Here is a 15,350-nt window from a genome sequence, read left to right as displayed (position 1 = left end):
AGATATATATATATATATATATATATATATATATATATAGTTAATACAATGTTGAACAAAAATCTGCACACCAGTCAAGCCATATATATATATATATATATATATATATATATATATATATGTGACAAAATGGCTTTTGTCACTGGGTCTGCATGTGACAAATTGCCCTGCCCCCCTATCGCTTGGAGGAGCCGGATTGCTAGGCTCTTACCCTGGGATGCTGGCCCGTTAAGTCATGGGGTCTTAAGGCACTCGGGACAGAGCCCTCTGTCTCTGGATCACATCATTCGCCTTACTTGCTTGGATTGTACATTTCCCCTATTACACTCGTATGTGGGTTCGTGCAGTTTAACTTCCATTACAGCTGGTGAACTTGGACTTTACTCAACGTTATTGAGAACTGTGTTGGTGGGATCTGAGCGCTATGCGCCTATAATATGCGCTCAGATCCAAGCTATCTGGGGGGGTGTGGAACATGGGGACTTCGTTCATCGAAACATGAGTTATTGATTTTAGTACAGTTTTGTTAAAAGGTAAAAAGCACATGTTTCTCTCTGCCCGGAGATAATTAGGTTCTCTGCAAACACTTAAGTTAATTATCTCCAGGATAGAGAGGAGGGGTTACACTCTTCCTGTGGGTGTGTCAGGATCGGGACAGGGATCCAACACGCAGAGTACAAACAGTAGCCAGATACGTATACCGGACCTTAGAATGGCCGGACTAACGTAAGTAGTACAGTAGAGAATGGTCAAAGACAAGCCGAGGTCGAGGGTAACAGAAGATAGGTAAGCGATAGACGAGCCGAATCAAGGGTAACAGAGATAAGCAGAGTAGAGCAAACAAGCCGGGTCAAAACCAAAAGGGATCACTAGAAAACACGAGCACTGAGTGACTAGAACAAGCTAGAACCACGACAGGGCAATGAGCTAATGAAAGAAGCACTGTTAAATGCCCTGTTCAGATAAGTAGACACACCTCCGACGAGTCCTGATTGGTCCTGAACCAATTGAGTGACAGGTCGTCCCGGGTTGACGTCCTGACGTCGACTTCCGGACGTCATGCTATAAAAGGGAGTCACTCCCTCGCGGCCGGCTTTGCATGACCGGATAGACCGCGAGGAAGAGGGAAATCAGGCCGTCCGGATGGATGAACGACTAAGTCTCTACCTCTTTTGGAGGTAGAGACCTCAGGTACCCTGACAGTACCCCCCCTCTCAGATACGCCCACCGGGCGGAAGGAACCAGGACGAGAAGGGAAGCGAGAGTGAAATGCCCTGCGGAGGCGGGGAGCATGAACATCCTCCTGAGGTACCCAACTTCTCTCCTCAGGACCATATCCTCTCCAATCGACCAGATATTGTACTTTCCCCCGGGAGATTCGAGAATCGACGATGGAATTGACCTCATACTCCTCCTGACCCTCCACCTGAACAGAGCGAGGAGGGGCGATCGTGGAGGAGAATCTGTTACAAACTAGTGGTTTCAGCAACGAAACATGGAACGAGTTAGGAATGCGTAAGGTAGTAGGCAAAGCTAGACGATACGCAACTGGGTTAATTTGAGCCAACACCCTGTAAGGTCCAATATACCGAGGAGCGAACTTCATGGAAGGCACTTTTAACCGAATGTTTCTAGTACTTAACCATACTCTATCGCCTGGAACAAACACCGGTGCTGCCCTTCTACGTTTATCAGCGTGTTTCTTCACCAGCATAGAATTGTGCAGAAGAATTTGTCGAGTCTGGTCCCACAACTTCCTTAAATTGGCAACATGGACATCAACCGACGGTACCCCTTGGGAAGAAGACTCCGAAGGAAGAATGGAAGGATGAAAGCCATAATTCATGAAGAAGGGTCTAGAATGCGTAGAATCACAAACGAGATTGTTGTGTGCAAACTCCGCCCAAGGAATCAAACCGACCCAATCGTCCTGGTGTTCAGAAACGAAACAACGTAGATATTGTTCAACCTTTTGGTTGGTGCGTTCAGCAGCTCCATTGGACTGAGGATGGTAGGCAGAAGAAAAATTCAATTTGATGCCTAGTTGAGAGCAGAAGGACTTCCAAAAACGGGAAACAAATTGGGAACCTCTGTCAGATACAATTTGGGCAGGTATCCCATGTAAACTGAAGATCTCCCTAGCGAATATCTCTGCTAATTCGGGCGAAGATGGGAGTTTAGGTAAGGGAATGAAGTGAGCCATCTTAGTAAATCTGTCCACCACAGTGAGGATAACAGTCTGCTTTTTAGAGATAGGTAAATCAACAATGAAGTCCATAGCCAAACAGGACCATGGCTTTCCAGGAACCTCTAAAGGGTGCAGAAATCCGCATGGGAGCGAATGAGGTAGCTTATTCTTGGTACAAACTTCACACGCCCCGATGAATTCTTTAATATCTTTACGTAAATCAGGCCACCAAAAATCTTTAGAGATCAAAGCATACGTCTTGCGAATGCCAGAATGCCCAGCCACCTTGCTGTTATGGAAACAGCGTAACACTTCTAGTTGGAGAGTGGCGGGAACGAAGTGTCGATCCCCAGGAGTCTGTTTGGGCGCAAGATGCTGTAATTTCATGATCTCAGTAAGCAACGGGGAGTGAATCCTGAGATTCGTGTTAGCGATGATGTTGCCCTTAGGAACTATCGAGGAAAGGACTGGCTCAGTTATAGTGAACGGTTCATATTGACGAGACAAAGCATCCGCTTTAGCGTTCTTAGAACCAGGTCTATAAGTAAGTACATAATTAAAGTGAGTGAGGAACAAGGACCAACGAGCTTGCCTGGCGGACAGGCGCTTAGCCTCACCAATATAAGACAAGTTCTTATGATCCGTCAAAATAGTAACAGGGTGTAATGTCCCTTCTAGTAAATGTCTCCACTCCTTTAAAGCCTTAATGACCGCTAACAGTTCCCTATCACCGATGTCATATCTGCTTTCAGGCCCAGATAATTTCTTAGAGAAGAACCCACAAGGGTGTAACGGTTTGTCCACCCCTAACCTTTGAGACAGAACAGCACCAACTCCCGTCTCAGAGGCATTGTAATGGTATTTATTAATTAATGACTTTTTGTCATAAAAAAGCATAATGAGCTTAATGCTTTAGAGGCACCACTAGGGGTCAGTGTGCTAACTCATGTGCTTCTGGAAGTGACATCACAGGCCAGCCTACTTACTGGATAAAACCAAATAGTAGGAGGAACTCTCTCTCTTTTCTTTTGCTTGCATTGATTGAAAATGTAGCTGACTGTATAGCTCCAGCCAAACAGGCTGGAGCCGTGTAAGTAATCTATTATAACAGCTAGCAACTGTTATAGCCTTTTGTTTGTAGTTTTGTATTGTGTAATTATTGTGGTAAATTGACATTCTGCTAGCATTTGTTTAATTGTTATTATAATTATATTAAATATACATTTAATACTACAATGTTTTGAGTATTTCATATTATATATTCGACCATAATACCGAACTCTAAAAAATATTAAAGTTGTTATTTGTTGCTTAATTATTATATATTAATTAATATTCATATTTAAGTCACGACTTTAACACCTGGCGACGAAGATATGGGATTATGCTGGAATATTAGGGAAAATACAAAAGTTATGCATTTTGTTTAATACATAGAGTCAATTGTCTGTCTGTATAGAAGTGAATAAATTGATGATCTGGTTTCAATGGAATGAATACAGATAGCAAATAGGGATTAGATATTTGTTTTTAATGTATCTCTTGCTGTAGAACATAGTGATGAATTATTGTGTTGCTTGTTACCAATCTTTGGTCGTTTTTATATAGAAAAAATATACGTTACTTTTTGTCTGACCATGTGGATTTTAATCCACCATTGACCACATGGTGTGAATGAGTTGAGGCCTAGTTTCATTGTTTGCTACCATTTGCATAGGAAAAGACTTTTCACTAAACTAGTTCACCAGGTTTTATTGCTAAATTTGACCCTGTTTGTTTGTGTACTAATTTACATTTGTTTGGCATTCATGGATTTGTCTAGTTGAAAAGAGATTTGGACAAAATTTATTAGTAGTTAAGAAAAAGATACGTTTAGTAAAGCAGATTCAGTGAATAATAGATTTATGTGTGCGTATACACAGAATATTAGTATAAATATATATATGATTTTGACTCATGAAGGAGAGACCACCTTTTATTTTTTAACAGCTGTGTGACCATGCTTTTCAGCTACAGCTGGGGGAGAATTTGTCCTTGTTGGGGGGGGGTAGCCTTGCCTGTATGAGAAAAATAAACTGCATTGTTTTGTAAATGTAATTACCTAAACTGATCAATTTGTGGAGTGTTTTTCAGCTTTATTATCCAGGACTAAGGAATTACTGGACATATGATGGAATTTCAGGAACTGGTAACAAATGAACTGAAAAAATGGTAAAATAATTCCTTTGTCCTATTCAGTCTGAATATTTTAACAAGTTAGCATTTTTAACAAAGTAAGTTTATGGGCTCAGATTAAGATTTATATTATTTTAGAAGCCATCTATAACTGATTTTAATATTTCCATGCTTTGAATTAGGGTGTATCTGCCTAGCGGGTGAACCTCCATAACGTGGGCTGTGATTTTAGTTACAGTAGCGGGTGGGGAACCTGAGCTAGGGGGTATTTAAACGTGTCCGGATAAGGGGGAGCATACCCAATAGTTGTTGTGCAGTTCTATCCTGTATTATTACATTATTTGAAACCCTGTATTACTTTATAAGTAGCGTTTTGTAACTTATTTGTAATTGTTTATATATATTGCTCTGGGAAAGGGATAGGCTAAATCTCTGAGAGACCAGGAAATATATTTAAAAAAGGGCGTATTACACTAGTGGTAGGGCGGCCTATCATGACCATAGAGACCCTTGGTGACTAGTTTTTGTTGTATATTGCCCTGGGAAGGGGATACGCTATTTAATAGAAATTCCTGAGAGACCAGGAAATATACAATAAGTGATACGTGAGTGTACTGGTTAAATTGCAGACATATTGGCCCAGAACCTTTAATCGAGCCGGAAAAGAGGCTGCTGTATGTTTGCTCCTCTATAATTTTGCGGGGGCGGTCACCCCCATGCGGAAAGCCACTGCCATCACAGGATGGTTAGTTGTGCAGGCCCTTAGCCGCGAGGTGCAAGCATGTCCGTGGAAAGGCTAGAAATGAATAGGGAGTCACTCATAGCTGTCAGAAGTGTTGAACTTTGAGACATATTGAGCAGTGGGGTGATGAGAGTAGAAAGGTCACAACAAACAGGACCCAGTGGAGCGCTAAAGAATATATCAACTCACCCTTTTATAAAGGGATGTAATTGTAGAAAAATCTAAATGGAATGAGATATAATGGAAATAATGGTGTAGTATGTCTGGACTAGGTGGATAAGGAGAGAAGAGTTGTATGGTAATGAACTCACATGGTACAGAGCCTGAAATAGATAGGCTCAAATCATAGGCGCAGGGGTATTTTAAAGCAAATACCAAGCTTCTTCAGTGGCTGTATATCAATCCTCAGAGAAAGGGAGAAAGAAGGACAGTGGACCAAAGTCCTAGTGTATTATCCTCAACACAAAAAATGGATCTGAACAAATACAGAAACTTGCTCACCTTTAAATGAGCCAATCCAAACTGGGCTCTCAGTTAAATGGGCAATGTGCCTTTAAGAGGGCACTACTCTTCTTGTTAGCAGGTAAAGTGGATGCAGGTCAAGGACTCAAATTTAAAAAATAAATTTATTGTAAAACACTTACATAAAAATCAAATAAAAAGCTCCCATAAATAAATGGTGCAAAAATGAGTCCTCTCCCGAGACGCGTTTCACCTTGTACAAAAGGCTTTTTCAATCGGTGTCCTGCTTGAGTTTCCCGCTGGTTTAAATACCCAAAGAGTCCTTTTCAATTGGTTAATGATGTCTTCCGGTTTTCCGAACACAACGAGGGATATTACCATCAGCTGTTGTGTAAGTTCGTGATACCGGAAGTGACGTATCGCGTTTACCGCAACGTCACTTCCGTTTAGATCGTGGCCGCCATATTAGTCATTGGCAAGCCACGAACTCACTCATTGTATCAGTGTATTCAGCATAGCATGGATGAACATAAAAAAAAGGAAAAAAGGAGATCAGTTTGCATCTTGACTCCATGCATATACTCGATAAGGCAATAACACAGAATGAATAAATGTGCAAAGGGAATATAATGGATTCCCCTCAGTTAAACAGCAACATCTCTTTGCTGTGTGGATTGATTACCATTGTAACCTATTGCATCAGATGTTAAGTGTGCAAATAACTGCCCAACATCACTTCCACTTTAAAGGGATATACACTCAATTCCTTGCCATTGAAATATACGTGTATAAATCATGAAAAAATAACACACACATCAGATAATCAAGTAGATAGTCATATATATACAATATTTACAAAAAATATTCAGTAGTGTCATTGTCCTAAAGAGATACAATAGTAGTTATGCATCTTACAACAGTAAATATAGTGAACAGCATAGCAACCCATCATGGTGGAGATCATGGGATAGCTGAGATGAAAGGCAGAAAAAGTAAATAAAAAATAATAAATAAAATATAAAATAGAAAATAGACCTATAAAAAATGACAAAGCTCAAAATCTTGATTAAGACCTTTAGGGTGTAAAGTATCTAAATCAAAAATCCATTTCATCTCAGCTTTACCCATTTTTCTCACTAAGTCATCACCTCTCCAATCTGTGACTACTTTTTGGATTCCCATAAATTGTATACCTTTCGGGTCACTGTTATGTGTATTTTTAAAGTGAAATGATACATTGTGTTTTACAAATCCATTTCTTATATTTCTGACGTGCTCTTGTATTCTCACCTGCAAAGGGCGTATTGTCCGCCCGATGTACAGGAGTCCACACGGGCACGTCAGCATATATATTACTCTCTTGGTATGGCAAGTGATAATGTCCCTTATTTTATAATTCCTTTTGGGATTATTAGGGTCCGTAAACTCCCTAATTACTCTTTTGGGATTGCTGGTGTTCCTGCAAGCCCCACAAACTCCGCAGCCATAGAAACCTTTAGACTCCTTAAAGGGGTTTGAAATTGCATTGGCTCTAGTTGAATTGTTATTAGAGAGACTGTTCCTTAAGTTGGAGACCCCCCTATAGATAATCTTAGGTTGTTCAGGTAGGAGAGTATTTAATATCTCATCATTTTTAAGGATAGGCCAGTGTTTCTGGATCACTTTTTTAACTTGTTGGCTCTGTATATTGAAGTCACAAATGAAGGCCAATTCCCTATCTGTAGAGGCTGTTGGTTTTACTTTATATTGTAAGAGAGATTCTCGTTCTCTGAGACTTATCTCCTTATAGGCATTATCTAGTAGCTGTTTATTATAACCTTTATCCGAGAAATCTTTCATGATTTTCTGTGATTGATTATGAAACACAGTAAAATCAGTACAATTGCGTCGTATTCTGAGGAGTTGTGCCTTCGGTGCGTTAAGGAGCCAGGGTGAATAATGGCAACTATTGCCCTCGATGTAACTATTTACATCGACCTTTTTGAAAAAGGTACTGGTTTTAATGATGTTATTCTCGATGAAGATATTGAGATCTAAAAATTCAACTTTATTTTTACTGCTGTTTTTGGTGAGCTTAATACCCCAATCATTATCTTCAATAGATGAAAAGAAGAGGTTAAGGGATTCACTGCTGCCCTTCCAAACTAAAAAAATATCATCTATGTAACGATGATAGGACACCAGGCTTGCACCCCACCTACAGTCGCCAAATATAAACAGGTGTTCCCAGTATGACATAAATAAATTGGCGTAGCTGGGTGCAAACCTGGTGCCCATCGCCGTTCCGCAGATCTGCAAATAAAATGTCTCATTAAACCAAAAGTAATTATTATGAAGTATCCAATTGATTCCTTCCAGAATGAAATCAATCTGGGATTGCGGAAAAAGTTCAGATTTCTCAAGAAAAAACTTGGTTGCTTCGCATCCTTTATTGTGCTGTATGATGGTATACAAGGAATGAACGTCAGCTGTGACTAGCCAGCATTCTTCATCCCATACTACATCTTTAAGGACCTGAAGAACATTGATGGTATCTTTCAGATAACCTCTACATTTCTTGACTATGGGCTGTATACATTGATCAATGTACTGGGAAAGCCTGCTCGATATAGATCCAATCCCCGAAATGATGGGACGTCCTGGGGGCTTAGTAAGATGTTTGTGGATCTTTGGCAAATAATAGAAAACGGGGATCCTAGGATGGTGAATATTAAGGAACTCTGATTCTTTTTTATTCAAGATACCCTCTAATTTGCCTTTATCTATCAGTCTAGTGTAACTGACCTTAATTTCGTTGGTAGGGTCCCTATTAAGAACAGTGTATGTTGTGGTGTCTTCAAGTAACCTATTTGACTCCACAACATAATCACTCCTCTCAATAAGGACAATCCCCCCTCCCTTGTCGGCAGGCTTAATGACCAATGTGCTGTCATTTTTGAAATCCTTAAGACTGTTTCTCTCTTGAAAAGTCAGGTTATATTCATTTTTCCCAATGGGTCTGATATGTTTGATGTCCCTCATAACCATTTTCTCAAATGTTGACATCTCATCAGAGATGCAAAACTTGGGAAAAAAATGAGATTTATCTTTCAGTTCCGTATGTACAAATTCATCACTTATTTCACTTGACGTGAATGTTGGTGATGGTTTTTTATGAAAGAACTTTTTTAGACACATTTTTCTCTTAAACCTGTTTAGGTCCAAATAGGTGCTGAATTTATCTAATGTTCTAGTCGGGGCAAATTTAAGGCCCTTTTCGAGTAGTGATAATTGTGGTTTGGAAAGCACTCTATTTGTAAGATTGAATATGCCATTATTAATTGTTTTTAATCTCTTTTTCCTCTTTTGAAAAGATACTCCTCCTCTAGTTCCCCTTCCTCTAGGGATCTCCTCCTTTTTCCCAGTGGGGAGCATTTGTACCTCTCCCTCTCTTGGAGTTCCCAAAAATCCTCCTGTCTTGGTGACCGATCTAAATGTGAGAATCTGTTGTATAGAGGAACACTCTCATCCTCTTTCCTCTTAGGTCTACTAGAGTTAGATCGGTGTTTATCAAAATATGTGCCTGTTTTTTTCTCTCTATAAATATCCCTTTCATTGGGGTGATAATTCCTTTTATTTTTAGGAGAAACAGGATTGTTTCTACCATAACTGTGGTTATCACTTGGTCTATATCTGGATCTATTTATAGTTGTTGTTCGAAGTTCTTTGTGAAGAGGACGGTCCCTATTAAGATCTTTCCTACCAGAAAAATCTTTGTAGGTGTTAGAATGGTAGGGTCTATTCCTATCAAAATTATTCCCTTTGGGATGTTTGGTTATTCGGGGATCATTTATGTTGTTATGGTTATATTTAGAATATGTTCTGACTCTATTGTTGGCGTAGTCGTTTTTGTCCCTCAAGTATTTTCTTTTTTTGGTGTCAATTACGGCTTTCTCCATTTTTTCAAGATTATTTTTTATATCCTCTGTAATAGAAGTATATTCTTCTGAGGACGTATTATTAATTAGATAATTCTGTAATTCATCAATTTTTTTATCTAATTTCGCCAGATTATATCGGCGCCTCTCAATGATTAAGTCCATTAATCCGAAGGAAAAACTTTCTAATTTGTTATTCCATTCGGTCATAAAATCTTCCTCCTCTTGATCAAAGGATGGATCTTTTGAAAACCTTAGTCCCCTCGGTGTGATTTTCTCTCTATTGTATTTTTCAAGGGTTGCTATTTCCCATTTATTCTTAATCTCTTTACCTAATGATTTTTCTAACATAAATCTACAGTCTTGTAGTTGTATTTTCTTAGATTGATTGATATTGATAGTATCATGTTCTTCATCGTTAAATAGAGCATCAATATTTTTACTGCATCTATTTCTGTTTTCAAATAGCGACATTTTATAATTAGCAGCCTGCACAGGTACGGAGGTAATTAGAACAATAGAAAATGGTAACAAAAAACCGTGCTATAGAGGCGCTCAAACAATGATAAAATGAAGAATCTAGTATGACTAAGCAGCTCAACACACGTGAAGGTACCTCCAAACCTTAACACAATAACATGCAAAGCAGTGGGGTGATGAGAGTAGAAAGGTCACAACAAACAGGACCCAGTGGAGCGCTAAAGAATATATCAACTCACCCTTTTATAAAGGGATGTAATTGTAGAAAAATCTAAATGGAATGAGATATAATGGAAATAATGGTGTAGTATGTCTGGACTAGGTGGATAAGGAGAGAAGAGTTGTATGGTAATGAACTCACATGGTACAGAGCCTGAAATAGATAGGCTCAAATCATAGGCGCAGGGGTATTTTAAAGCAAATACCAAGCTTCTTCAGTGGCTGTATATCAATCCTCAGAGAAAGGGAGAAAGAAGGACAGTGGACCAAAGTCCTAGTGTATTATCCTCAACACAAAAAATGGATCTGAACAAATACAGAAACTTGCTCACCTTTAAATGAGCCAATCCAAACTGGGCTCTCAGTTAAATGGGCAATGTGCCTTTAAGAGGGCACTACTCTTCTTGTTAGCAGGTAAAGTGGATGCAGGTCAAGGACTCAAATTTAAAAAATAAATTTATTGTAAAACACTTACATAAAAATCAAATAAAAAGCTCCCATAAATAAATGGTGCAAAAATGAGTCCTCTCCCGAGACGCGTTTCACCTTGTACAAAAGGCTTTTTCAATCGGTGTCCTGCTTGAGTTTCCCGCTGGTTTAAATACCCAAAGAGTCCTTTTCAATTGGTTAATGATGTCTTCCGGTTTTCCGAACACAACGAGGGATATTACCATCAGCTGTTGTGTAAGTTCGTGATACCGGAAGTGACGTATCGCGTTTACCGCAACGTCACTTCCGTTTAGATCGTGGCCGCCATATTAGTCATTGGCAAGCCACGAACTCACTCATTGTATCAGTGTATTCAGCATAGCATGGATGAACATAAAAAAAAGGAAAAAAGGAGATCAGTTTGCATCTTGACTCCATGCATATACTCGATAAGGCAATGACACAGAATGAATAAATGTGCAAAGGGAATATAATGGATTCCCCTCAGTTAAACAGCAACATCTCTTTGCTGTGTGGATTGATTACCATTGTAACCTATTGCATCAGATGTTAAGTGTGCAAATAACTGCCCAACATCACTTCCACTTTAAAGGGATATACACTCAATTCCTTGCCATTGAAATATACGTGTATAAATCATGAAAAAATAACACACACATCAGATAATCAAGTAGATAGTCATATATATACAATATTTACAAAAAATATTCAGTAGTGTCATTGTCCTAAAGAGATACAATAGTAGTTATGCATCTTACAACAGTAAATATAGTGAACAGCATAGCAACCCATCATGGTGGAGATCATGGGATAGCTGAGATGAAAGGCAGAAAAAGTAAATAAAAAATAATAAATAAAATATAAAATAGAAAATAGACCTATAAAAAATGACAAAGCTCAAAATCTTGATTAAGACCTTTAGGGTGTAAAGTATCTAAATCAAAAATCCATTTCATCTCAGCTTTACCCATTTTTCTCACTAAGTCATCACCTCTCCAATCTGTGACTACTTTTTGGATTCCCATAAATTGTATACCTTTCGGGTCACTGTTATGTGTATTTTTAAAGTGAAATGATACATTGTGTTTTACAAATCCATTTCTTATATTTCTGACGTGCTCTTGTATTCTCACCTGCAAAGGGCGTATTGTCCGCCCGATGTACAGGAGTCCACACGGGCACGTCAGCATATATATTACTCTCTTGGTATGGCAAGTGATAATGTCCCTTATTTTATAATTCCTTTTGGGATTATTAGGGTCCGTAAACTCCCTAATTACTCTTTTGGGATTGCTGGTGTTCCTGCAAGCCCCACAAACTCCGCAGCCATAGAAACCTTTAGACTCCTTAAAGGGGTTTGAAATTGCATTGGCTCTAGTTGAATTGTTATTAGAGAGACTGTTCCTTAAGTTGGAGACCCCCCTATAGATAATCTTAGGTTGTTCAGGTAGGAGAGTATTTAATATCTCATCATTTTTAAGGATAGGCCAGTGTTTCTGGATCACTTTTTTAACTTGTTGGCTCTGTATATTGAAGTCACAAATGAAGGCCAATTCCCTATCTGTAGAGGCTGTTGGTTTTACTTTATATTGTAAGAGAGATTCTCGTTCTCTGAGACTTATCTCCTTATAGGCATTATCTAGTAGCTGTTTATTATAACCTTTATCCGAGAAATCTTTCATGATTTTCTGTGATTGATTATGAAACACAGTAAAATCAGTACAATTGCGTCGTATTCTGAGGAGTTGTGCCTTCGGTGCGTTAAGGAGCCAGGGTGAATAATGGCAACTATTGCCCTCGATGTAACTATTTACATCGACCTTTTTGAAAAAGGTACTGGTTTTAATGATGTTATTCTCGATGAAGATATTGAGATCTAAAAATTCAACTTTATTTTTACTGCTGTTTTTGGTGAGCTTAATACCCCAATCATTATCTTCAATAGATGAAAAGAAGAGGTTAAGGGATTCACTGCTGCCCTTCCAAACTAAAAAAATATCATCTATGTAACGATGATAGGACACCAGGCTTGCACCCCACCTACAGTCGCCAAATATAAACAGGTGTTCCCAGTATGACATAAATAAATTGGCGTAGCTGGGTGCAAACCTGGTGCCCATCGCCGTTCCGCAGATCTGCAAATAAAATGTCTCATTAAACCAAAAGTAATTATTATGAAGTATCCAATTGATTCCTTCCAGAATGAAATCAATCTGGGATTGCGGAAAAAGTTCAGATTTCTCAAGAAAAAACTTGGTTGCTTCGCATCCTTTATTGTGCTGTATGATGGTATACAAGGAATGAACGTCAGCTGTGACTAGCCAGCATTCTTCATCCCATACTACATCTTTAAGGACCTGAAGAACATTGATGGTATCTTTCAGATAACCTCTACATTTCTTGACTATGGGCTGTATACATTGATCAATGTACTGGGAAAGCCTGCTCGATATAGATCCAATCCCCGAAATGATGGGACGTCCTGGGGGCTTAGTAAGATGTTTGTGGATCTTTGGCAAATAATAGAAAACGGGGATCCTAGGATGGTGAATATTAAGGAACTCTGATTCTTTTTTATTCAAGATACCCTCTAATTTGCCTTTATCTATCAGTCTAGTGTAACTGACCTTAATTTCGTTGGTAGGGTCCCTATTAAGAACAGTGTATGTTGTGGTGTCTTCAAGTAACCTATTTGACTCCACAACATAATCACTCCTCTCAATAAGGACAATCCCCCCTCCCTTGTCGGCAGGCTTAATGACCAATGTGCTGTCATTTTTGAAATCCTTAAGACTGTTTCTCTCTTGAAAAGTCAGGTTATATTCATTTTTCCCAATGGGTCTGATATGTTTGATGTCCCTCATAACCATTTTCTCAAATGTTGACATCTCATCAGAGATGCAAAACTTGGGAAAAAAATGAGATTTATCTTTCAGTTCCGTATGTACAAATTCATCACTTATTTCACTTGACGTGAATGTTGGTGATGGTTTTTTATGAAAGAACTTTTTTAGACACATTTTTCTCTTAAACCTGTTTAGGTCCAAATAGGTGCTGAATTTATCTAATGTTCTAGTCGGGGCAAATTTAAGGCCCTTTTCGAGTAGTGATAATTGTGGTTTGGAAAGCACTCTATTTGTAAGATTGAATATGCCATTATTAATTGTTTTTTATTTGATTTTTATGTAAGTGTTTTACAATAAATTTATTTTTTAAATTTGAGTCCTTGACCTGCATCCACTTTACCTGCTAACAAGAAGAGTAGTGCCCTCTTAAAGGCACATTGCCCATTTAACTGAGAGCCCAGTTTGGATTGGCTCATTTAAAGGTGAGCAAGTTTCTGTATTTGTTCAGATCCATTTTTTGTGTTGAGGATAATACACTAGGACTTTGGTCCACTGTCCTTCTTTCTCCCTTTCTCTGAGGATTGATATACAGCCACTGAAGAAGCTTGGTATTTGCTTTAAAATACCCCTGCGCCTATGATTTGAGCCTATCTATTTCAGGCTCTGTACCATGTGAGTTCATTACCATACAACTCTTCTCTCCTTATCCACCTAGTCCAGACATACTACACCATTATTTCCATTATATCTCATTCCATTTAGATTTTTCTACAATTACATCCCTTTATAAAAGGGTGAGTTGATATATTCTTTAGCGCTCCACTGGGTCCTGTTTGTTGTGACCTTTCTACTCTCATCACCCCACTGCTTTGCATGTTATTGTGTTAAGGTTTGGAGGTACCTTCACGTGTGTTGAGCTGCTTAGTCATACTAGATTCTTCATTTTATCATTGTTTGAGCGCCTCTATAGCACGGTTTTTTGTTACCATTTTCTATTGTTCTAATTACCTCCGTACCTGTGCAGGCTGCTAATTATAAAATGTCGCTATTTGAAAACAGAAATAGATGCAGTAAAAATATTGATGCTCTATTTAACGATGAAGAACATGATACTATCAATATCAATCAATCTAAGAAAATACAACTACAAGACTGTAGATTTATGTTAGAAAAATCATTAGGTAAAGAGATTAAGAATAAATGGGAAATAGCAACCCTTGAAAAATACAATAGAGAGAAAATCACACCGAGGGGACTAAGGTTTTCAAAAGATCCATCCTTTGATCAAGAGGAGGAAGATTTTATGACCGAATGGAATAACAAATTAGAAAGTTTTTCCTTCGGATTAATGGACTTAATCATTGAGAGGCGCCGATATAATCTGGCGAAATTAGATAAAAAAATTGATGAATTACAGAATTATCTAATTAATAATACGTCCTCAGAAGAATATACTTCTATTACAGAGGATATAAAAAATAATCTTGAAAAAATGGAGAAAGCCGTAATTGACACCAAAAAAAGAAAATACTTGAGGGACAAAAACGACTACGCCAACAATAGAGTCAGAACATATTCTAAATATAACCATAACAACATAAATGATCCCCGAATAACCAAACATCCCAAAGGGAATAATTTTGATAGGAATAGACCCTACCATTCTAACACCTACAAAGATTTTTCTGGTAGGAAAGATCTTAATAGGGACCGTCCTCTTCACAAAGAACTTCGAACAACAACTATAAATAGATCCAGATATAGACCAAGTGATAACCACAGTTATGGTAGAAACAATCCTGTTTCTCCTAAAAATAAAAGGAATTATCACCCCAATGAAAGGGATATTTATAGAGAGAAAAAAACAGGCA

The sequence above is a fragment of the Pelobates fuscus genome, chromosome 1 (assembly GCF_036172605.1).
Source record: "Pelobates fuscus isolate aPelFus1 chromosome 1, aPelFus1.pri, whole genome shotgun sequence".
Taxonomy (NCBI): domain Eukaryota; kingdom Metazoa; phylum Chordata; class Amphibia; order Anura; family Pelobatidae; genus Pelobates; species Pelobates fuscus.
Note: the sequence above shows the minus strand (reverse complement) of the source record.